Source organism: Diceros bicornis, chromosome 8, assembly GCF_020826845.1.
Source record: "Diceros bicornis minor isolate mBicDic1 chromosome 8, mDicBic1.mat.cur, whole genome shotgun sequence".
NCBI classification, from domain to species: domain Eukaryota; kingdom Metazoa; phylum Chordata; class Mammalia; order Perissodactyla; family Rhinocerotidae; genus Diceros; species Diceros bicornis.
Genome location: NC_080747.1, coordinates 15,326,171 through 15,353,248, shown reverse-complemented (window position 1 = coordinate 15,353,248; position 27,078 = coordinate 15,326,171).

The following is a 27,078-nucleotide window of genomic DNA, read 5'->3' as shown; positions in this document are numbered from 1 at the left end:
ATATCAACAATTATTAAAATTTGAATGATAAACATCATTAAAAGAATGATTTCTGGTTGGTAATATTAACAAGAAGAAAAGTAACAAACCAATTGGTAGTATTTTTTTCTTTTCCAGCACCTATTTGCTTCCTGCCTTTTCTTTGTGGTCTTAAATTGAAGCATGAAACAATCATTTGATAGAGCACCATGGTTAAATTATGATTCGGAAAAGCTCTTACTCACACAGCAGTTTTTATGAGTATCTTAATTGTAGAGCTAATGCAAGCTATAGATTTATGCTGATTAAATCCAGATGGCTCACTCTCTTGATCCTTAAAAGTTTAAATTGTCAGTTACTGATTCTCCTTTTCCTACTGTATATTTTTAGTAACAATATCTCTCTTCCTTATTTTGAAAAGATATTCCACTCTTTGTATTACATTTGGCCTAAATTTTCTGCATGTTAATGTTTGAGTTAATGATTTTTTAAACTCATAGAAAAAGGACAGAAGGTATATTTTAAATATTCAAAATCTCCCTGACTATCAAAATCTCTCATATTCACGAAAAGTAAGACTGTCTTTCCTTCGTGATTTAAACCAACCATTTAATTTGAAGAATAAGAAAATCAACTTGCAGAACAATGCAACTTTCTCTGTTTTCATGTTGACAGCATTTAATAAAGTTGTTTGAAAGTAAAGTCTCATGGCTTTAGACAAGTTTAATTTTGAAAGGTTTATAGGTTAAAATGAATCCCTGGTCTCTAGTCACGCAACAAAACAAAAAGGAAAAAAAAAAAAATCAGCAGTCTGAAATAGATTTCCTAACTGTGGCCGTGTGATTGCTGAGTAATGCTGTGGTGATGTGGCTAACTCTGAGAGCGACGCAGAACAGATTCACCACGGCTCTTTCTCAAAGACTAGTCACTTGGGTCTTAATGCCCACTAATATGTGAAAGATATAAAACGTGGGCTTCTCTTGGCAGTTTAGATTATAAACAAAATGGAAAAAATCAAATAAATATAGGTGAGTAAGAAATTAGGTGGAAATAAAATGTTGTCACCTTTCTTCAGCTCAGGCAAACGTGGAATCATGATTTTGATGATGATCTATGTGAAGAGCTGTATCCACACAGTTTGATTTTCTTACATTTGACCCTACTTTAATGAGTCAATCTCATCTCCCAAAATGCTTTCTTGAATTAGACTGGCCTAGTCACCTACTCATTCTGACTTTTGCCTTGGAGGCCATTAGAAGAAGTTTGGATTTTTGTTTTTTTTGTGAGGAAGATTAGCCCTGAGCTAACATCCAATGCCAATCCTCCTCTTTTTGCTGAGGAAGATCGGCCCTGGACTAACATCCGTGCCCATCTTTCTCTACTTTATATAGGATGCTGCCACAGCATGGCCTGACAAGCGGTGCACTGGTGCGCGTCCAGGATCCGAACATTCGAACCCTGGGCCGCCGAGGCAGAGCGTGAGCACTTGACCACTACACCACTGGGCTGGCCCCGGGATTTTCTTTTAAGAGGAATGGAAGGTGATTAGAGAGATTTCAGCTGGTGAGTAACATAAAAATAAAGATCATTCTTCTGACCTCTCTACTTTCAAAAAAAAATTAAATTCAGAGACTATGCTCTACAATGAGAAAACTCAAATGCTGATTACAAATACCTTATAACAGCAGTACATTCTAATTACGGTTTATTTAGAAAATAGAGAAAAATCATGAAAAAACCTCAAAATTGAAATCACATATAAATGCATCAATTAGGAACAAATGTGTATCAACATTGTATGAATTTTCATTCTTTTACTTTTTTTTGGTATGTAGTCAGATACAAGATCCACTATATATTGTTGTGTGTGCTGTATTTTTCACTTAATATTGTACTTGGTTATATTCAGGTATCAGGACTAATGCTTGAAAATAATATTTTTTGATACCTACAAATACTATTTCATAAAAAGGATGTATTAATTCCATGATATTGGAACATTTAAAAAGTTTCTATTTTTCCCATTTTCAATTACAGTTTAACAGATGCTTTATTAAATACTTTTGAAAATTATATGAAAATTATATATGAATAGCTTCTTCGTAATTATGTCATTATGGTTAAAAGTGTGGGTTTGGAGTCAACTGTCTGGGTTTAAACTCCAGCTTCATGACATATGAGCCATGTGACCTTGAGCAAATTATTAAGCTATCTGTATCTGGAGTTCTTTATTTGTAAAATGGGCATAATAATAACAAAGGTCAGTAATGGGTTTAAATGAGATAATACATATAAAGAGTTTGGCACACTGCTTGACACAGTGTTGTTGAAATCGTCGTCATTATTATAATAATCTTTAGATGTCATCACCTGCAGTATAACTCTCTTGAGAATCATAATGCAAGTCAATAAAATGTAGGTTCTGAAAGATCTCAAAACCAAGTAATTTATCATCTACTCAACACACTTCACCAGTCCTTTTAGGTATAGCAACTCTTTTAAATTAGCATTTAGCAGAACAGACATTCAGAAATTTTACCCTAAATAAAAAAATTCACAGCATTTTTCCCCTGGACCTTTGTGTCTGCCATTCAGTCATGTGCCAGTTTTAATTTTTGCCACTCTACTGGTGCTGTTAAATAAGTTCCATGACAGTAATCTCTTAGTTGGTACACCTCAGGCAGATTCTAACTACCAAAATCTATCTTAATAGCTATCGACAGATGAATATTCCAAATGTCTAGTTCTAATTGTATCAAAGACCTCAGCTAGTCCTTCAAAGAAGCTTTCACTCAGCACTCCTAATTCTTCACATGCATCCAAGAGCTTCCATGATCCAGTTAAGTAATTCTCCAACCCTCCAACCCTACTGCCATTGGTAAGGTTATTTTCTACGACCCCAGAAACCTGGGCTAAATGTCCTACAACTTCTTCCCTATCTTTTGTGCCAAAGTTGTTCCTTATATCCAAAATATCCCTTAGTTTATCTTCACAACTTTACATCCTGTCTTTCCACTCAGAACTTGCCATGTTCTTCATTAAAACATCCCTCTTTTCCGTAGGAGGAAGAACTTTTCCTTGTTTTAACTTCTATAGCTGCTGTTCTCTAAAGTAACTCATTATGTTCTGATTTGTACTCTCATATTGGGTTTGTTTAGGGTGGTTTTATATTAGTTCTGACTGTCGTTAGAGATATTTATGTACACCTTTCAACTCCATTTCCAAAACGCTAAGTTTCTAAGCAACATTTCTGATACATATGATCTTTGTAGTTGTCACAGCACCAGAACAATGTTCTCCAGATGGCAATTGCTCATGTATTTGTTAAATATATAATGTTCTAGCTCTCTATGAAGGTCACCATTATTTCCGCTGACGATCCTACAGGTCACTCTCCTGTCTAATCTATATAGTTAATAAAGATGGCTAGGAGTCCTTATCTGGAATTCATAAACTGCCCCCTGAAAAGCAGTACTCTATTACCTTGCCTTAAATGGCAAAGAGTTTTTTGTTTTAAAGAACAAAATTAAACTCATTGAGGAGCTGATGAGATTTTTTTTTTTATAATTTTATTTATTTATTTATCACCCCAAAGCCCCAGTAGATAGTTGTATGTCATAGCTGCACATCCTTCTAGTTGCTGTATGTGGGACCCGGCCTCAGCATGGCCGGACAAGCAATGCGTCGATGTGCGCCCAGGATCCGAACCCGGGCTGCCGGTAGTGGAGCACGCGCACTTAACCGCTAAGCCATGGGGCCGGCCCTGACCAGATTTTTTTTGAAGTAGTGGATTTTTATGAAAGGATCACCATTTCAGCAAGAGCAGAAGTCAAAGTATCCTATATCTGTGAAGGAAACTAGAAATCTAGCTAAGCCTTCTCTGCAATTATTGGACTAAAATAGCATGAGTGTGTCTTTTCTAATGTAATTAAGAGGCTGTACCAGGAATACTGGATATCACAATTGTCATTTAACACAAAGTTCCAATTATTATTCATAATCTCTGTTTACATATATTGTATCCTGGAAACTTGGCTTTTCCATGAATTACTGAAGGTGATTCTATTTTTAGAGATTTCTAATTTCCTGGGTTTAAATATCTGGTACTTCGTTGTGCTAAAATAGGTATATAAAGAAAATACTTTGAGGAAATAGTTGCCACCAGACAAGCAAGATAAAGTTTGAAGTCTTGTCACTTTGCACCCAAGTAAAGGAATCTGGGAAGGAAATGCTGTCGCTGAAACCCCAATACCTCACTCCAGAGCAATATGAGCCATGCTGTGAATCACGGCCCCCCTCTTGTTTCTTCTGGCCATTTTCTCCTATCTCCTTAGAGGCTCAGAACTCAGGAAAGCCAAAAATCCCTCCCTCATTCCTGAAACAGAGAAAGGGAAGAGTGCCTGGAATTTGTCAAGTAGGTCCTGAAATTCATATTATTATACTTCTTGTTTTCAATAAATTTAAACCCTAATTCCAGTTTCCTTCCTAAAGAAAACCTTTCCTTTGGAAAATGAAAAGCTCTTTGTTATTATCATCAGTGAAAATAATAATAATAGTAATAAATTATCTCAAGTGAAAAATGTCCTTTCTTTTTTCCTGACACTCTAAATCTGATCTTTGTTGGGACTTCTTAATTTGTACGCAATTGCAAAATTCAAAGGAACATATTCTTCAAAGTTGATATGAAGAGGTCAAGTTACAGTAGAGTATAGAAGATGGTAGACTTGGCTCTGGTTCTCTTTGGAAGGCAGAATGTCTTTAAGCATTTGCCAAACCCTCTCTATCTACCTGAAGTCCCCTCTCCTCCTTCATTCTGCTATTCCCACTCTGCTTGTTGTGATTGACTTTTAATGATGACTTTGTAATGTTTCTTTTCTCGATATTCTAAAATGTAAAACAATGTTCTACTTTTGTCCATTACTAAGATGCTATTAATGTGCTCTGTGTGCTGAGCTTCCTTCCATTGCACCTGCATTTCTATCACCTTCACTGAGCAACTGATAGGAAAGAAAACATAGTTAGAATATCCCTAACTTAATTCTTAAAGAGGGCCCTGCTTGTTTAGACTACATTCCTTTCCCACCTCCAGGGACCAGCTTTTCAAGCTGGAGGCTCAGTTTGCAGGGAATGCCCTGAAGTACTTGAATATGCAAGAGAGACCTGGAAATCTTGCAAGAACTGTCTTTCCTTTTAACTTCCTGGTGCTTCCTGTTTTCTCCCAGTGTTCAAGCATGAATCCCTTAAGTGAGGAGAATAAATTGCGTTTGTTTAGGGAATGTTCCCCCCGTCAAATCATCCCCACGCAGGGTAAGAGAAATCTCGACCTGTTTATTCTACAAGGAGTTTAAAAGTTCCTGCCTACTGGCCAGACGATGTTTTGTAAGATAACATAATAATTCTTTCTTCCTCTCTCTTTCTCTCTTCCTTTCTCTGGAAAATGCAATCCTTGCAACCGTTAAATTAATTAAACAAGGAGGCCATTAGACTGAGACAGATCTGATGCTGTGGTGGCCCACATAAGCAAACCAAGACCTAAGCCTGTGAATGCCTCAGGTTACGAGATCGAAACCTAAGGACAACCAACCAACCGCAAAGAGGCAACTGGGCTTTAAGCTCTAGCCAATCAATAGTATCATTTGCTTCTGCCTTTTCTCTGTCTTTCCCCAGCTTCTGTTGGTGGAACGCTCGTAACCACTTCTGGTTTGGTGCTGCAGCTCTATTGGAATGGATTTCTGCTCAAATACACTCTTCAAATTTTTAATACGTGTTAGTTTATCTTTTAACACAATCTCTATTCTCTACTTTCCCTGATATCTCATAGAGAAGTTTGAGCAACTTGATATTTTTAATATCCCCTCACTTCACAATATTTCTTTGATCCCACCCACTTTCTCACAGAAACCAGGCTGATTCCTCTTACATACGTGCATAATGTAGAAGACATGAGTCTTCAGTGAGTCTCCGTCTCGAATCTCACACATGAAGCGTGAACTATTATTTTGTAGGTGAGGTTATCTGTCTACTCTTGTTATGACAGGAATATTTGTGCTTACTAGAGGTATCTGGAGTGAAATATAAATTTCATTCTTAACTATAGTATATACTTCTTGGACATTTTTTCACCACAAAAGAAAGCTAGGATCAGTTAATGTTAGGTTGACCAAACCCAGTGCTTTTCTCCTTCTTGTACTTTTTTTTTTTTTTTATAATTTCTATTTATTTGTTTTTTTTCCCCCAAAGCCCCAGGAGATAGTTGTATGTCATAGTTGCACATCCTTCTAGTTGCTGTATGTGGGACGCAGCCTCAGCATGGCCGGAGAAGTGGTGCGTCGGTGCGCGCCCGGGATCCGAACCCGGGCCGCCAGCATTGGAGCACACGCACTTAACCGCTAAGCCACGGGGCCAGCCCTCCTTCTTGTACTTTTATTTCTCTGAGTTTTTTTCCTGGGTGATGTGATTTTCTTCCACAGTTTCCGTCACCTCCTGCCCACTCTTTCCCTTTAGTAATGTGCTCATTGAATACGTATTCATCAAGCACCTTCTATGTTATTTGGTTTTTCTCTCATTCCTTCCACAAATAATAATTAACATTTCATACGGGGCAAGCATTGTGAGATGCTTAGAGTAGAGTGATAAACAAAACACACATGGACCCTGTCATCAGTGGACTTGTAATCTAATGATGGAGACAGTTATTAAACTGTCTAGACAAATAGACTACATCTATAATTACATATAGGATAAGTGCTACGAGGGAAAAGGGGTAGTCACTATGAGATAAAGGAATATAACGTGCCCAGTGGCAGATTGTTTGATCAAGGAAGAGCTCTATGAGAAGATAAAATTTGAGCAGAGTCCTGAAGGGGTCAGCTAATTAAAGCAAAGGAGATAAATATATTCCAGGTCACATGTACAGGCCTTTCACCAAGCATACGGACTGTTAAAATGAGGAAGATATTTTCCTGGCTTCAAGTTATGCAAAACTCTCATTTCCATGTGGAGCACTCAAAGATCTATATTTCCACTTGACTTTCTCCTAGAGTTCTGCTACACATCAGAGAACTCTAAATGGAAGGTTTCAAGGTCTATTGCATCAAATCCATCACCTACTCCTCAAAGCTGTTCTCTCAAAATGTGCAGGTGAACACATGGATGGATTGGTTTGGTGTGTTTCCTTGAAACCCTACATTAAAATATTTTCTAGGGTATGTATAAAAGCAAAAATTGACAACAGATCTATGTAATAAAAACTAGCAAAGAGCATATGTTCACTATGCATAAACCTTCTATCAGTGCTATGAATGTTAATAGACTGAGAAACACATAATTCTACAAATGCCATATGTTCTAATCTAACTGAGAACAGGATGTACTCTCAAAGAAATTAGAAAAATGCTTTGCCTTTTTTTCTCCCTGTTGTGTCTAATTGCAGAACATAGAGAGTGTACTTGACCAGAAAATTGGAAGCCATTGGAAGGTGGAGGGAGTTCCCCATGTCAGTGCTCAGGAAGTTAACAAACTGCATTTGACTCTAGTTCCAACAGAGAACCTAACAGCGGGAAGAAGAAAATACTCTCCAGATGCAAGCAGTTCCAGGACAATCAAGCGTTTGTTGAGTGGTGGTGATTTAATTAAAGCCTGTGCACACGAGCTTTGGGTTTATATTTCTGCTCTAGCTACACTGGGCTTCTGCTATTTCTCAACTAGGCCAACCTTGTTGCCCTTCAGTGCCTTTGCACTGACAGTGCACATCTTCCTGGAATGGTCTATGCCCACTTGTTTGCAGTTCTGCATTCCTTTCTTCATAGGCCTCTGCCCAATTTCATTCCCCCTCCACTCTATTCCCTGTAATTCTCCAGTCCCTTACCCTGCTTTATTTTTGCCGGTGTTAATCTTATTTATATATTTATATATTGTTTGTTTACTGTCTATCATATGAGCAGTAACCATTTCTGGCCTGTGCTTCACATATCTCCAGCATCTAGAACAGTGTCTACAGATTGGTAAATGCTCAGTTTATCCAGTGCCCAATTCTTGGATAATTGAACATATATCTGATAGGGAAAAAAGTCTAGCCATTGACTGGACAATGAAGAGTACTAGGGATGCAGCTATTCTCTCTGTGAATAGATGAACACTATAAACATATATCACAGGTGAACACAGCTATTCTATTTATTTTTAAGGAAATCTATGAAAAGGTTACATTGTCTTAAAATTCAAAAAAATAAGATGCCCTGGAAATAACCATTTTCTTTAAAATAAAAACAACTTTTAGAAAGTATTGCCTAAGAATCGTAAAATATTTGCAAGAAGTATATTTAATAAATTGAGAGTAAGATATATGGAGATATGATGAAATAATTTCATAAATCAAAAGAATCAGATTAATATGTGAAAATAATATAAGGATATACAGAATGCAAGAGCAAAATTGAAATATACTTGCAAGTAATAAAGAAAAGAACTGGCGTTATTGAGAACTAAAGCAGAGCTGCAAAGACCCTCCAGAATGCAGAAGCAAAAGGAAAATACAGAAAATGATTGTAGAAAAGAGATACATAGAACAGAGAAATAATTATTTGAGAAGAAAAAAACTAGAAATAATAAAAGTTGGCATTTGTATAGTGCCAGACAGTATTCTAGGTGGTTTACTTATTAACCTTTTAACACATACACTAACTCTATACCGTAGGTACCATTAAATTTACATTTTACAATGAGAATGTTGAGGCTAAGAGAGGTTATGTGACTTGTCCAAGGTAGCAGACCTGGAATGGAAAATCAGGCCATCTGTGTCAAAAAGTCCAAGATGTACTAATTCCATTAGTTAGAATTTTAATAACTATGCTTTACTTTTTGTCTATTATATGATCATTTTTTATGGCCACTTAAAAGTATATTCTTTATATTGTTGTTATTACTCTTTGTCGACTTCAACTGGTAAGTTGATGTAAAACTATGTGTTTATATCTCATAATACTGTGTTTCTGCCTGTCTCCGTGTAGTTTTGATATTATTTTCAATGTCTTTGCCCATCCTTTAATTTTAAACTTTTCTGAATCATATTGTTTCTAATTTTTTTCCTTTTACATAGTATATACTTTTGTTTTTCTGATTCAATGTTTGCAATGAAAGATATGTTTGATCTAGCCCTGCCATCTTGTATTAAGATACATTTTCTTCATTTCTTTTGGGGCTTTCTGGCAGGAAGATTGAACAAACATATCTTCAGTTATTTTACAAGAATCACTCAGCTATTCTCTTGACAGAGGTTTTATTTCCATTTTCCATAGTTCTGAATGATTTAAAAGCAAAAAGTTATGCTCAACCAATAATGCAGCTGCCAACTAGTAATATAGAGAAGACGTTATTTAACAATGGAGTGAACCGGCATATTATTTGGTTCGTTGAATGGAGCAGAAAGAAATCCAGAATAATTAAGAAATTAGCTATACTGTAACAGGGAAAAAAAAATCACTCTTTTTGAATGCCATAGGCATGGAATCCTCTTTCATGATGTTCTTTGTTAATCACAAGGTAAACGTATCCCCCCAGAAGTGATCTTTTTGTCTTCTCATTCTAGAAAGTCTACTACCAGAATGACATCTAGATAATCATTCAAATGTTGAACAGGATTTTTGCAAATATGCAGCTAGCTCTCACAGACTAATAATCTGTTCTTTCAGGCACTCATCTGCTAATTGGAATGCTACTGGAATCTAGAGAGTTTTATTATAAAGTCTGAAGGAAAATTTCACTACGGTTGCTCAATAATTAATCATGAAAAGAAACAGAAATAGATGATTTATTTCTCTATTGTTTTACTGGAAATTTCTATGAAATTGTAACATTAGAAATGTCTTTAGGGCTGGCCCCGTGGCTTAGCGGTGAAGTGCGCACACGCTCTGTTACTGGCGGCCCCAGTTCGGAACCTGGGCGCCCACCGACGCACCGCTTCTCTGGCCATGCTGAGGCCACGTCCCACATACAGCAACTAGAAGGATGTGCAACTATGACATACAACTATCTACTGGGGCTTTGAGGGAAAAAAAGGAGGTGGATTGGCAATAGATGTTGGCTCAGAGCTGGTCTTCCTCGGCAAAAAAGAGGAGGATTAGTATGGATGTTAGCTCAGGGCTGATCTTCTTCACAAAAAAAAAGAAAAAAAAAAGGAAATGTCTTTAAAAATAAAATAAATTAATTCATCTGTTTATACCAGTTTTTGAAATTAAAAAAATCATTTTAAAGATTAGTGAATTGAAGTCATTATTCTGTCTTTGCATAAATTTTACAATATCCAGTGTCAGAAAATAAAATGGGTTTCATCCAAGATTTTAAATGTAGTTTCTCCTATTTCTATGACTACTGGTACTTACTTGAAAATTATGAAAAGCTGCTTGAATAATCATGGTAATTCACTTATGAAATAAATTTTTAGAAGAAAATGTAATTCCCTACACACACACACAGACTGCTGCTGCCTCTGCTGAACTGTCTGCAGATGCTTCCAACCCTACAAGATTATAAGGCATTGTGGGCAGGGCATGTGTCCATCCTATTCACTACCTCATCCCCACCTTCTAGAATAGTGTTGGGCACATACTATAAGCTAAATAAGTATTGAGGAAATAAATGAATAAAATTTAGATGGTTCTTCGGTTTCCAGTAGTTGAATGAACAACAATAAAGTGTGTGTGCCTTTTGTTTTGTGTTGTTTTTTACATATTATCAAAGAATTTTACCCTAATAACTCTTCAATTATGTGTTCATTCAACGGGTCAATACTACCTGAAGAAAGAAAGGTACAGAAAATAAACGTAAAACTTTTGATGCCCTTAAAGACAACTTACAAAAATGTGAAAGACATTTAATATGAAATATTCAAGATATTGGGAGAATTTCTCTTTGTTAAATCTGAAACCAACGCTATGAGTTAGACAGGAAAATTATCCTCATTTCATAGCAGAGGAATGTGCTCAAGTGGTTTAATACTCGCCCTTAGTCAAATCAACAGTGAGTAAAAAAGGAAAGATTTGAAGCCAGGACTCCTGACGCCAAACCCAGTATAATTTGACGTACACGAAAATGCAGTTCTGCTTTTTTAATTAATTCAAAGCAGCGTTTGTGATTATTGGAAGTAAACTGAGGGAGATATCTTCCTGGAGCTGTATATAATAAACACGAATAATTCCAGTTTTCCTGATTCTAAAGAACATTAATTATTTAAACAATAACAAAACAAAATGAAACAAAATCATGGTTTTGATCATAGATTTTTAGAGGAAAAAAGAAATGTTATGGCCTAAAATGCATTCACCAATTTTAAAACACACTCCTTTTTCAGAAATGTTAGAGCGTGAAAAAAATATATGGGAGTATAGTTTTTGAAATTAAAAATTACACTCTGGGCTAGCACCTTCTGCTACCTTGGCTCATCAAAGTCTTCCAGGTCCTTTAAGTTCCCATTTAAATTTAAAGTAATGTCTTTTGGAAACTGTAACTTACCACACCAATCTCACAGATCCTCTAAAGAAAATTGTATCATAGTTTCTTTTGTTATGTCACTCCTACTGTCATTTAATTTGCATTACTTTTTCATATTCAATTTCATCATGTGCAATCACTAAGCCTCAGTTTCCTCATCTGTAAAACAGATTAAAAAATAACAATGACCTAGCAGAAAGAGAAATCGAGAATATAATCCTATTTACAATTACAACAAAAAGAACAAAATACCTAGGAATTAATTTAACCAGGAAGTAAAAGACCATCTACACTGAAAACTATAAGACATTATTGAGAGAAACTGAAGAAAACATAAAGAAATGCAAAGGTATTACATGCTCATAGATTGGCAGAATAAACACAGTTAAAATGTCCATATTACCTAAAGCAATCTACAGATTCAACGCAATCCCAATCAGAATCCCAATGACATTATTCGTGGAAATAGAACAAAGAATCCTAAAATTCATATGGAACCACAAAAGACACTAAAAATCCAAAGCAATCCTGAGAAAAAAGAAGAAAGCTGGAGGTATCACACTCCCTGAATTCAAAATATGCTACAGGAGGCAGAGTCAAGATGGCGGCATAGGCAGACTCTGAACTCACCTCCTCCCATGGACACAGCCAATTTACAACTACTCGTGGAAAAATTACCCCTGAGACAGAACTGAAAACTGGATAAGAGGAACTCCTGCAACAATGGACAATCCTAACTGAGGTGGAAGAGGCAGAGACTCCCTTCTGGAGAGGAAAAACGCCGCCTTCACAAGCCGCCAGCTTCACGGCCGCCAGGAGCAGCTCACAGGTACGCAGCCCTCCCTGGAGGCGCGGGGCCCTGAGCCGGGGAGCGCCCCCGCTGTGGGCATTTTGTGGACCCAACACAATCGAGACAAGTGGCATAATATCTGACTTTGCCTGCTACTAAAGCATTGGGGAGCACCCCCAGAAAACCCAGTTCACAAAGAAACTAAAACTGGCTCTTAAAGGGCCCGTGCACAAACTCACCCGTTTCAGAAAGCATTCTAAAATCACCAGAAAGAAAGGGGCACAGTGCTGTGGTGAAAAGAGACTCACCTAATAGGCCCTGAGTACATCTCGGTGAGGGGTGAGACCTCTCCAGGGACTGGGACATTGGCGGCAGCCATTGTTGTGGCCTGGTGTGGGTGTGCTGACACAGACACCATTGGAGTTCTCCCTGAGGCCTGCTAGCCCAGGGTCTGCCCCACACGCTAGAGCACCGATTTAATCCAGCTCAGCCAGGGCAGGCAGCCCACCCTAGAGACTGACCTCACCCAACAACAAGCCCTCAGGCAACATGTGGGCCTGCATAGATTGGTGACTGGATTCTCTGCAGCCTGGCAACTGAGCCGACTTTAGCAGGGCAGGGTGTGCACAAGGAGCAGGTGGAGAGTGTGGGGCGGTGGCAGAGTGTGTGGGGCTCCGGCTGTGGAGAGACTGGGTCCGCTTGGGGAGGTTGGGGCGCTCACACGGGGCAGGACTGTGTTGACTGTGTGTGTAGACCTGTGGGCGGCAGGGCGTGTCAGCTGCAGAAGACTTGTGCTTCTCAAAGACCCACATAGGAGGTTTGCCCCACCTTCCAAAGCCTGAAACAATTGGGTGCTCCTGTGCCTGAGGCCAGCCCCACCCAGCTGCAATCCTCAGAGAGCTGACAAGAGACCTAATAGGCTAGAGGCTTATAGCAATTGTAAGGCCCTGAGCCTAACAACCTGGCATGCTGGGGGCCTGCTTGCTTAAAAGAAATACTGCAACAGAAATGTGGTATTAGAACTTACAGCCAACTGTGCTGGGGCTCCCCACACCTGATAAAGAGACTGAAGGGCCCACAACAACTACAAGCAGCTGAGCATTACAACAGCTGGCCAGGAGCATAACTCAGCCTCCCTGGGCGCCTATAGGGAGAGCTAACAGGCCACAATAGAAAGACACACGTAGCCCACATAGGGGCCACCCCTGGAACATTGAGAACTGAGGGAAGCACACTGGAAGCCTCCTAAGGCATCACTTACATAAGGTCACCTATCCAAGAGCAGGAGACGTAGCTGACCTAGCTAATACGTAGACACAAGCACAGGCAAAGAGGCAAAATGAGGAGGCAAAAGAATACCTTCCAAGTAAGGGAACAGGACAAAACCCCAGAAAAGGAACTAAATGAGCAACCTACCCGACAGAGAGTTCAAACTAAGAGTGTTAAGGATGCTCACTGATCTGGGGAGAAGAATAGATGAACTCAGTGAGAATGTCAACAAAGAAATGGAAGATATAAAAAAGAACCAATCAGAAATGAAGAATACAATACTGGAAATGAAAAATTTATTAGAAGGACTCAAAAGCAGAGTAGAGGATACAGAAGAACGGATCTGTGAGCTGGACGAAAGACTAGAAGGAAGTACCCAAGGTGAACAGGTAAAAGAGAAAAGAATTAAAAAGAGTGAGGACAGTCTAAGGGACCTCTGGGACAACATCAAGCACACTAACATCCGTGTTATAGGTGTCCTGGAAGGAGAAGAGCGAGACAAGGGGGCAGAGAATCTATTTCAAGAAATAATAGATGAAAACTTCCCTAACCTAAGGAAGGAAACAGACATCCAGGTACAGGAAGCACAGAGAGCCCCAAACAAGATAAACCCAAAGAGGCCCACACCAAGACACATCATAATCAAAATGTCCAGAATTAAAGATAAAGAGAGAATCCTAAAAGCCGCAAGAGAATGTCAAGTTACATACAAAGGAAACCCCATAAGGCTATCAGCTGACTTCTCAGCAGAAACCTTACAGGCTAGAAGAGAATGGCACGATATATTTAAAGTGCTAAAAGGAAAAAACTTACAGTCAAGAATACTCTACCCAGCAAGGTTATCATTCAAAATGGAAGGAGAAATCAAAATTTTCCCAGATAAGCAAAAATTAAAGGAGTTTGTCACCAAGAAACCAGTGCTACAAGAAATGTTAAAGGGACTGATTTAAGGGGAAAAGAGAAGACCACAAATAGGAAAAATTATCTATTTCCATGATTAGAACGTAATGGATACAAATGCACAAAAAAGAGGTTAGATATGATATCAAAAACATTAAAGGAGGGAGGAGGGGAGTTAAAGAGTACAGCTTTCAGACAGAGGTCAAACTAAAGTGACCATCGATTCTGTATAGAAGAAGAAAGGAACAGAGAAGGACTACTAAAACACTGAGAAAAAAAAAAAAGTTAAAAAATGGCAGTAAGTACATACTTATCAATAGCTACTTTAAACGTCAATGGACTAAATGCTCCAATTAAAAGGCATAGGGTGGCTGATGGATAAAAAAACAAGACCCATATATATGCTGCATACAAGAGACACACTTCAGACCTAAAGACACTCACAAACTGAAAGTGAAGGGATGGAAAAGATACTCCACGCAACTGGCAATGAAAAGAAAGCTGGGGTAGCAGTACTCATATCAGACAAAATAGACTTTAAAACAAAAACTGTAAAAAGAGACAAAGAAGGGCATTACATAATGATCAAGGGAACAATCCAACAAGAGGATATAACACTTGTAAATATCTACGCACCCAATGTAGGTGCACCTAAATATGTAAAGCAATTATTAACAGACATAAAAACAGAAATAGACAGTAACACAATAATAGTAGGGGACTTTAACAGTCCACTTACACCAACGGATAGATCATCCAAACAGAAGATCAATAAGGAAACATTGGCTTTAAATGACACACTAGAACAGATGGACCTAGTAGATATATACAGAACATTCCATCCAAATACCGAAGAATACACATTCTTTTCCAATGCACATGGAACATTCTCCAGGATTGATCACATATTAGGCCACAAAACAAGTCTCCATAAATTTAAATTGATTGAAATAATACCAAGCATCTTTTCTGACCACAACGGTATGAAACTAGAAATCAACTATAGGAAGAAAATCAGAAAAGCCACAAATACATGGAGATTAAACAAAATGCTACTGAACAACGACTGGGTTAACGAAGAAATCAAAGAAGAAATCAAAAAATACCTGGAGACAAATGAAAATGAAAATACAACATGCCAGAATTTTTGGGATACAGCAAAAGCGGTTCTAAGAGGGAAGTTTATAGCGATACAGGCCTATCTCAACAAACAAGAAAAATCTCAAAAAAACAATCTAACAATGCACCTAAAGGAACTGGAAAAAGAAGAACAAACAAAGCCCAAAATCAGTAGAAGAAGGGAAATAATAAAAATCAGAGCAGAAATAAATGAAATAGAGACCAAAAAAACAATAGAAAAAATTAATAAAACCAAGAGCTGGTTCTTTGAAAAGATCAACAAAATTGACAAACCTTTAGCTAGACTTACCAAGAAAAAAAGAGAGAAGGCACAAATAAGTAAAATCAGAAAGAAAGAGGAGAGGTTACAACAGACACCTCAGAAATACAAAAGATTATAAGAGAATACTATGAAAAGCTATATGCCAACCAATTCGACAATCTGGAAGAAATGGATAAATTCTTAGAATCATACAACCTTCCAAAACTGGATCAAGAAGAAGTAGAGAATTTGAATAGACCAATCACCAGTAAGGAGATCGAAACAGTAATCACAAACATCCCCAAAAATAAAAGTCCAGGACCAGACGGCTTCCCTGGGGAATTCTACCAAACATTCAAAGAAGACTTAATACCTATCCTTCTCAAACTCTTCCAAACAATTGAGGAGGGGGGGAAGCTCTCTAACTCATTCTAAGAAGCCGACATTACCCTGATACCAAAACCAGACAAGGACAACACAAAAAAAAGAAAATTACAGGCCAATATCACTGATGAACATCGATGCTAAAATCCTCAACAAAATACTAGCAAATCTCATACAACAATACGTTAAAAAGATTATACACCATGATCAAGTGGGATTTATTCCAGGTATGCAGGGATGGTTTAACATTCGCAAATCAATCAACGTAATACACCACAGTAATAAAATGAAGAACAAAAATCACATGATCATCTCAATAGATGCAGAGAAAGCATTTGACAAGATACAAAATCCATTTATGATAAAAACTCTGAATAAAATGGGTATAGAAGGAAAGTACCTCAATATAATAAAGACCACATATGAGAAACCCACAGCTAATATCATCCTCAATGGTGAAAAACTGAAAGCTATCCCTCTAAGAACAGGAACCAGACAAGGATGCCCACTGTCACCACTCCTATTTAACATAGTATTGGAAGTCCTAGCCAGAGCAATCAGGCAAGAGAAAGAAATAAAAGGGATCCAAATTGGAAAGGAAGAAGTGAAACTGTCACTATTTGCAGATGACATGATTTTATATATAGAAAACCCTAAAGAATCCACCAGAAAACTTTTAGAAGTAATAAACAAATACGGTAAAGTTGCAGGATACAAAATCAACATACAAAAATCAGTTGCATTTCTGTACATTAACAACAAAGTAGCAGAAAGAGAAATTAAGAATACCATCCCATTTACAATTGCAACAAAAAGAATAAAATACCTAGGAATAAACTTAACCAAAGAGGTGAAAGATCTGTGCACCGAAAACTATAAAACATTTCTGAAAGAAATTGAAGAAGATACAAAGAAATGGAAAGATATTCTGTGCTCTTGGATTGGAAGAATTAACATAGTTAAGATGTCCATACTTCCTAAAGCCATCTATAGATTCAATGCAATCCCTGTCAAAGTTCCAACAACATTTTTCACAGAAATAGAACAAAGAATCCTAAAATTTATATGGAACAACAAAAGACCCCGAATAGCTAAAGGAATCTTGAGAAAAAAGAACAAAGCTGGAGGTATCACACTCCCTGATTTCAAAATATACTGCAAAGCTATAGTAACCAAAACAGCATGGTACTGGCACAAAAACAGACACACAGATCAATGGAATAGAATCGAAAGCCCAGAAATAAACCCACACATCTATGGACAGCTAATCTTTGACAAAGGAGCCAAGAACATACAATGGGGAAAAGAAAGTCTCTTCAACAAATGGTGTTGGGAAAACTGGATAGCCACATGCAAAAAAATGAAAGTAGACCCTTACCTTACACCATACACAAAAATTAACTCCAAGTGGATTAAAGACTTGAATGTAAGACCTGAAACTGTGAAACTTCTAGAAGAAAACATAGGCAGTACGCTCTTCCACATCGGTCTTAGCAACATCTTTTCAAACACCACATCTGACCGGGCAAGAGAAACAATAGAAAAAATAAACAAATGGGGCTACATCAAACTAAAAAGCTTCTGCACAGCAAAGGAAACCATCAACAAAGCGAAAAGACAACCTAACAATTGGGAGAAGATATTTGCAAACCATACGTGTGATAAGGGCTTAATCTCCAAAATATATAAAGAACTCATGCATCTCAACAACAAAAAAACTACCAACCTAATTAAAAAATGGGCAAAAGACCTGAACAGACATTTCTCCAAAGAAGATATACAGATGGCCAACAGACACATGAAAAGATGTTCAAAATCACTAACTATCAGGGAAACGCAAATCAAAACTACGATGAGATATCACCTCACGCCTGTCAGAATGGCTGTAATTAAGAAGACAGGAAACAGCATGTGTTGGAGAGGATGTGGAGAGAAGGGAACTCTCCTACACTGCTGGTGGGAGTGCAAACTGGTACAGCCACTGTGGAAAACAGTATGGAGATTCCTCAAAAAATCAAGCATAGAACTACCATATGATCCATCTATTCCACTGTTGGGTATTTACCCAAAGAACTTGAAAACACCAATTTGCAAAGGTACATGCACCCCTGTGTTCACTGCAGTGTTATTCACAATAGCCAAGACTTGGAAGCAACCTAAGTGCCCATCAAGGGACGAATGGATAAAGAAGATGTGGTATATATACACAATGGAATACTACTCAGCCATAAGAAACGATGAAATCCAGGCATTTGTGACAACATGGATGGACATTGAGGGTATAATACAAAGTGAAATAAGTCAGAGGGAGAAGGTCAAATACCATATGATTTCCTTCATTAAGTAGTAGATTATAACAACAATGAACAAACACATAGGGACAGAGATTGGATTGGTGGTTGCCAGAGGGGAGGGGGGGAGGGAGGAGGGTGAAGGGAATAATTTGCAAATGTGTGTGGTGATGGGTTGTAATTAGTATTTTGGTGGTGAACATGATGTAATCTATGCAGAAATAGAAGTACAATGATGTACACCTGAAATTTTTACAATGTTATAAACCAATGTTACTGCAATAAACAAAAAAAAATATATATGCTACAAAGCTATAGTAATGAAAACAGCATGGTACTGGCAGAAAAACAGACACACAGATCAATGGAACAGAATTGAAACCACACATCTATGGACAGCTAATCTTTGACAAAGGAACCAAGAACATACAATGGAGAAAGGAAAACCTCTTTAATAAACCGTGTTGGGAAACTGGAGAGCCACATGCAAAAGAATGAAAGTAGAAATTATCTTACACTGTACACAAAAATTAACTCAAAATGTGTTAAAGACTTGAATGTAAGATCTGAAACCATAAAACTCCCAGTAGTAAACATAGGCAGTGTGCTCTTTGACATTGGTCTTAGCAGTATCTTTTCGAATACCATGTTTCTTCAGGCAAGGGAAGCAAAAGAAAAAATAAACAAATGGGACTACACCAAACTAAAAAGCTTCTGCACACCGAAGGAAACCATCAACAAAATGAAAAAACAATCCACTAACTGGGAGAAAATATTTGCAATCCATATATCTCATAAGTGGTTGATTTCCAAATATATAAAGAGTTTATACAACTCAACAACAAAAAAACAAACAACTCAATCAAAAACTGGGAAAGGATATGAGCAGACATTTTTCCAAAGAAGATATACAGATGGCCAACAGACACATGAAAAGTTGTTCAACATGTCTAATTATTAGAGAAATGCAAATTAAAACTGCAATAAGATATCCCCTCAAGCCCCTCAGAACGGCTATAATTAACAAGACAAGAAATAAGAAGTGTTGGAGAGGATGTAGAGAAAAGGGGACTTTCATACACTGCTGGTGGGAATGCAAACTGGTGCAGCCACTATGCACAGTATGGAGATTCCTCAAAAAATTAAAAATAGAAATACCATATGATCCAGCTATTCCACTTCTTGGTATTTATCCAAAGACCATGAGAACACTAATTTTAAAAGATATAGGCACCCCTATCTTCATTGCAGCTTTATTCACAATAGCCAAGATTTGGAAGCAATCCAAGTGCCCATCAATGGATGAATAGATAAAGAAGATTTGGTATATATATATAATGGAATACTATTCAGCCGTAAAAAAGACAAAATTGTGCCATTTGTGATAACATGGTTGGACCTTGAGGGTATCATGCTAAGCAAAATAAGTCAGACAGAGTAAAACAAATACCATATTATTTCACTCATATGTGGAAGATAAACAAACAAACACACAAATAAAGAAAACAGATTGGTGGTTACCAGAGAGGAGGCAGGTGGGGAGAAGGCAAAAGGGGTAAAGGAGAGAATATGTATGGTGATGAATGGAAACTAGAGTTTTTGTGGTGAACACAATGCAGTCTGCACAGAAGTCAAAATATAATGATGTACGCCTGAAATTTACATAATGTTATAAACCAATGTGACTTCAATAAAATAATTAAAAAATAATAATAATAATACTCATTGGACAGAGTTGTTTTGAAGAAAAAAATGAGACATTCTTGTAAAGTATGTGCCCACTGCTTGAAATAAATATATATTCGATAAATATAAGGTAGCATCAGAAATTATCAACCTTGTGACAGTGCTGTGATGGAGTTCCTATACTGATTTTTGAAAAATAGAAAACTTAGGCCCAGATGGTTAGGAAACTTGCTGAAGGACACACACAGTCACCAAAGACAAAGCCAGAACTCAAGGACATTCAAGGTCAAGTTGACCAGCAAATGCTCTGCAAGTCCAAGGAAGAGGCAGAACTAAGTTACATTGGTTGTGAGACACACACATATGAAGAAGAGGAGCAATCACAGCACAAGGGGGAGGAAGCTGGGGAAAGAATGAAGCCCCAGACCTTTGTCACCAAGGACTTTGCCCAATCACCAACCTGTTTCCTTCACCATAAAGTATCTTGAAGGAATAATGGTGATTAATATAAATAGCTATTTATTGAGCATTTACAATGTACCAGGCTCTATCCTAAGCATGTTCCCTGCTTACCTGTTGAGTCTTTAGTCCCTTTACAGATAAGGAAATCAAGGCTCAACCAGTGGGGGACCTCAGATAGTCTTCCCATAGAAACCTACACTGAAGTAAGAATTTGCTTTTGTTTGTCCCAGAGCATCAGTGATTAGCAAATAAATGGGATGATAAGTAGATTAGATGTGGTGATTTGAGAAGTTTAAAAACAGGATTATTAAAACCATATTTTAAAAAATCCCCTTTGTATCTCCTTAGATAGAAACAAGCCACTCTTCATATTTCCCTTGTCTGCTTATAGCATGTCTTTCTGGAACCTTACTCCTCAAGGTTCTTGTTTGAGTCCCCGACTCTGTGTGGTCCCTGACAAAGACAACAGCCTCTTGGGAAAAGAGAGGAAAGAATGAAGAAGAGAATAGTGTGTTTGGGAACATCTGACTTCTCCTATACCCTGATATATCATTTATTTCCTTTTGTATTCATTCACTATCTGATTCTCTCAGTTGGATGTAACCTTTCTGATGACAGGATCCTTGTTATTCTGCTTTATCCCAAGTGCCTAGAACAGTGTGTAGTTCACAGTGGTATTTATTAAATAGTTGCTGAGTGAATGAACTTGTGTCACACTTGCAGGGATCTGGGCTTTGTAGCTACCAATCGCCACTTACTCATTGGGTGGTCTCAGACGATTTATTTGATGTCTCACAGCCTTGTTACACAGGGATGATAAAGCTTCTGCTCAAAGCAGTGTAGAGATTGAAGGGATGGAGTGCCAGGTCACTACCTCTATTCCTGGAAGGGGTCCAGACGTGTTAATTGTAGCTCCATGCACATACCTAGCTCTGAACTTTAGTATGCATTATGGAAGCAGAGGGTTAGCATGAAATTCATAGCTGGCTCCACAGAAATGGATCATCTTGTCACTTAGAGTGTGTCTCCTCTAAAGAGTTTACACTCCTAAGAGTTTGGTTAAATTCTTAGCTCACCTTAGTCAAGCATTATCTCAATTGCTAATTTTCATGCCTAATATATTTCTTTTCAAATTATCCGAGGAACTAAATAGTGGCCGGGGAAAGCTTTCTGCTCTCATCCAGAGGGAATTAAGCTAGTCACAATCACATCTTCCCCATCAATAACCAATTTAAACCATTATCCCAATTAAATATCATTCTGAAAGCAATCTTAATCAATCTAGACTTAATAGGCATCCTGAAAGAATTGCCTAGTTAAACTATGTGGAATAAAATTATTCTGCCTAGTCAACCCAACGGTGACAGGAAACCAAGAAACAGAGAATATTTGGAAGTTAATCTTCTGAGAGCATCCAACAGAATTCAGAGGCAATGGGGCTAACGTCCCCCTCACAGGGGTGTTGTGAGGACACAGAGATCATTCACAGAAGCATTTCTGAGAAGTACTCTCAAGTGAGAGTTATAATCATTATTTTTGGAGTGTGACTTCCATTCCTCCTGCCTCTTATTTCTGCACTCTTTCCCTTTCTCTTAGAGTTCTGACTTTCTGTAAACCCAGAATCATGTTGCCTCTTCCATTCTTAGGACTGTCACGTGCAGTGGTGAAGATTGTTCACTCCACAAAGGTACATTTTGAAGAGAGAAGTGGAGGCTAAAATCCAGCCGAGGTACTTCCTCTCCGTGATGGTTGTCTATGAAATACTGTCCATTCAGAGAGCAAAGTCCTTTCTTAATTTGCACACAAATGTTCTAACCTTATCTTTTCCCTTCTGTGTTCCTTTCCCAGGGCTGCCATAGCAAATTACCACAAACTGGGTGGCTTGAAACAACATAATTGTGTTCTTTCACAGCTCTAAAGGCTAGAATTCTGAAATCAAGCACATCCTCTGGAGGCTCTGGAGTAGAATCCATTCCTTGCCACTTCCAGCTTCTGGCAGCTGTTGGCATTCCTTGGCTCGTGGCTGCATCTCTCTCTGCTCTATTTTCATATATCACTTTCTCTTTTGTGTGTTATCTCCTTTTGTTTCTGTCTTATGAGGACACTTGTGGTGGCGTTTAGGACCCATCTGCAGCATTGAGGGTACTCTCCTCATCTTAAAATCCTTAATTATATCTGCAAAAGCCCTTTTTTCAAATAAGGTAAGATTTACAAGTTCCAAGGATTAGGACTTGATATCTTTAGATGGTTGTTATTGGGCCTACTATATCTCCCAAACTGCTTCCAGATAAGAGCCTGACCTTAGCGGCAGCATGACTGATGGAGCACAGTTTTTCCAGACAAACGAGAGGTCAAGCACACCTAGGCCTTAGTGCCATTTGGAATGAGAAATTGTAACTCTAACCGTGCTGTTGTAGAACTTGGGGAAAATATATATACCAAGGCTATCCAATAGCACTTTCTGAGATGATGAAAATGTGGCAGACGCTCCCAAATTCAGGACTCCAGACTCTGCAATTATCTTTTTACGTCATACTTCTTTGACCTGCTAGAGGGGAGACAATCCTGAGACTCACAGTGAGCTGTCCACTCTTTCTTCTTATGTGCCATGGCAGTCCTGTTGCTGAAATAAAAGCTCTGCAGCCCATTTCTGGGAATACTCCAGCATTTACACCTTGTGACTCTGATGAGACAGGTTCCTGGGTCTTTCAATTTCTTACTGACAAGCTTGGAAAACTACTTGATGGATCTGCGTTGACAGGGAGGCCATTAGGACTAATGAAGAAGCTTTTCATTAGAAAACTAGACTCTTTAGGAAAGAAGGTAGAAAAGGATGTATAAGTGTCTCAGCTGGTAAAAATTATTCTTCTGGATAAATGAGCGTAACTTTAATAGGAAAATTAGTAGAGCACTGTGTTTGGGGAGAATATCTGCTTTATTGATTCCCTATTAAAATCACAATTTTCTGACATCAAAAATGAGATATGCATATTGACTATAATTTGGAAAATATACAAAAAAAACTATAAAGAAGACAAAAAAGCATAAAAATATTCTCTAAGTGTATGAACTTCTGTCCAACTCAAATCTCACTAACTTGGCCCAAACCATTGTTACCTCTTACCTGGATTGTTACAACCGTATTCCAGCTGGCCCCCAGCCTCTGCTTATCCTCCTATCTCCAGCCGGTAAGATGTTCATGTAATTGAGAAAATATTTTCCTTCATTGACTTTCCGCTGTCTAATATAAAGCCAAGTCCCTTCACAAATCCCTTCCTAGCCCAGGAGTTTTGTATCTTCCAACTATACCCTTCCCATAATGGCCTCAAAATATTTGGCTCAGGCTGCGGAAACACTTCTAATTCCTGGCTGGAATGACGTTCTCCTTCACCATGGGGACCTCTGAACACTGTTGTTTCCATCTCCTGAAGCACCTCACCTCCCTGCTACCTTCACTCACTGACCATCCTTCCTATCCATTCCTACCCATTCCTCTGGCCATAGCTTACATGTCACTTTTTTCCTGGAAGTCTCCTTTGACTCCAGAGTCTTCTCTGGACTTTCACAATACCTCACAGTTCTTCAATCATTGTCTTAATATGCTATTGTATTTGCTGCCCACTTGAATATATCATATCCCCACTGGACGATATACTTTCTAAGGGCAAGGATCATATCTGTTCTGCATCAACGTTTCCAATGTTGATCACAGTACCTAACATTAGAGGCACTCAATAGATATACATGCGATGTATGTTGAAAGTGAGAAAAAAATAAGATTAAGAGCAAGGACCCTAGATTCATATTGCTTGAGTCCAAATCTCAACTTTTTCCATTCCTAACTTTTGATGATAGGTAAGCTACTTAATCTCTCTGAATCTCAGTTCTCTCATATGTAAAATGATAGTTAAAATAGTGTATGTTTGATGTAAACCAAAGTGGTCTCCAATGCGTCGTGGTCTTGTATGATTCTCTCTTTTTGAGTGCAGGTAGAACCTGTGACTTGCTTCTAATCAATAGAATATGGCAAAATGATAGGATGTCACTTCACTGAGTAGCCTACATTAAATGGCAAAGGAGAGGGAATGTCACTCTCTTGACTAGATTATATTATATAAAGCTCTGTCTTAGCAGACTGTTGCAAGAGAGAATCCCTACTGGCCTTGAGGACACAAACGGCCATGTCATGAATGGCCTATGCAGGAGGCCATATGGCAGAGAACTGCAGGTGGTTTCTAATAACCGAGGGGATCCTCCAACTGACAGTCAGAGGTCAAGGACTTTCGTCATACAGCCACAGGAAATGAATTCTGTCCGCAAACTGAGTAAGCTCAGAGGCAGACTCTTCCCTGGATGAGCCTCTAGATGAGAACACTGTCCTGCAAAAGTGTGATTAGAACTTTCTAAGACCCTGAGTAGAGTGTCTAGTTAAGCTGTGTCTGGACTACTGACCAACAGAAACTTTGCTATAATAAATTAAGCTTCTAAGTTTGTGGTAATTTTTTATACGGCAATAAACAACTAATGCATAGTCTCTCTCTCATGTAGTTATTTGGAGGATTAGATAAATTAATATTCACAACATGCTGAGAAGTATTCTTGCCACCTAATAAGTATTATATTAGTATTTGTTAAATAGAAGAAAAATTAAATGTTGCTATCACTCAAATGCATCTAACGTTAACATTTTATTTTTGGTTTCTCTTTTCCCACTGTTTTCATTGTATTTTATAGTTGGACTTTCACTATTTACATAATAAGTCACATAACAAGGTATATTTTATTGATAACTTCCTAATGTTGAATTTTATAGATGTGTCAAAATTTGAGTAACTTTTCTCTGTTTTTGATATTTGGGATCTTTCAAATTTTTCATGATTATAAACAGTTTTGGCTTTATCATGAGTGTTTGAAATCACAGCACCAAATATTTTATTAATTATTTTTGAACATGTCATTTTTTAAATTTTACTTTCTTCCTTTTATATATTTGTTTCCTCCCATACAGCTGCTTACCATGGAAAAATTTTATAATCTCTTCTTATAAATACTATTAATGAAGTTAATAGAGAATTTATTGCTTGAAATTCTTCTAGAATTAAGTCCTTGCAGTGTATTCCAACTTACAAAGCATGAAAAAGAAGACACCTCACCCATTTTATCCCAATTTATTCTAAGAATGCAATTCCAGAATGAGGTCAAGTGATCGTGTCCTTAGAAACAGACCAAATTGCTTAACCCCTCTTTAAGCCATTGGCCTGGTGATAAATGCTGCATTGTGTGTATTTTGAACTGCAGTGTAAAAATCTTATCTCTATTCATTAATAGCATGTACTTGCTAGAGTTTCAAAGCTGTCTAAATGGCTTGACGTGCTGTTAGAAGTATGTCCATCTAGATGTCAAAGAGATTATCCCACAAAATCTCAGAGGGTGAAGATCATGTCTATTATTATTATTAATTGGAATCTAGTCACAGCCCCACGAGACCACGTAGTGCTTAAAAGAATCACAGAAATAAGTATAGTTTCTTCTATTTCTGGTAGACTTAGGAAGAAATGGATTGTATTTTGATATATACAATTGTTATTGTCATTTAGTGCCTCTGAGCCTCATAAATAGATTGGGAATATAGCACCTATGTTAATATTCAGTTGTGAGAATGAAATTAATGAAGTCTGTATGCAATTTTTTAACTATTGAGGTATAATTAATATACAAAGAAACACACATATTTAATGCATACAATTTGAGGAGTTTAGACATACAAATACCTGTGATATCATCAACATAATCAGGATAATATACAGCACACACATCGAACACCTCCCAGAGTTTCCTTGTGTCCCTTTGCTGAATGTGTGTGTGTGTGTGTGTATGTGTGTGTGATAAGAACACTTACAAGAGATCAACCCTTTTAACAAACTTTGAAATGCACACTACCATATTGTTAACTATAGGCACTATTTTATGTAGCAGATCTCTAAAACTTATTCATCTATGTACCCCTGCCCACCATTAATAGAAGCTAACCATTTAAAAATATTTTAACTTTATATTCCTTACATGTATAGTTAATTTAGGTGAATTTATGTTTATATGATGTCTTCTATATAAGACCACGACACCTGAGAGTCTGAGTGAGATGTGAGAAACTTACCCAATCAGCCATCATTGGGCCAACGTAATTGTTTAGATGAAATTTTTTATTTAACTGAGATCAGTAAATGGAACTTAAGGCTGAGGATATTTTATACACATATGCACACCCACTGCTCCAGTTCTAAGGGAAAGCAAGGCAGACCCCAGATTGAATTTCATCAAACAACTGGATGTTTTAAAACCAGCTGGGTAAATTAAATTACATGACTGACTTCAATCATGGGTGGCCATGCTCACCAAGTGGTTTTCAAAAAAGATATTTGTATTCCTCCATCCAGATGTTATAAGGA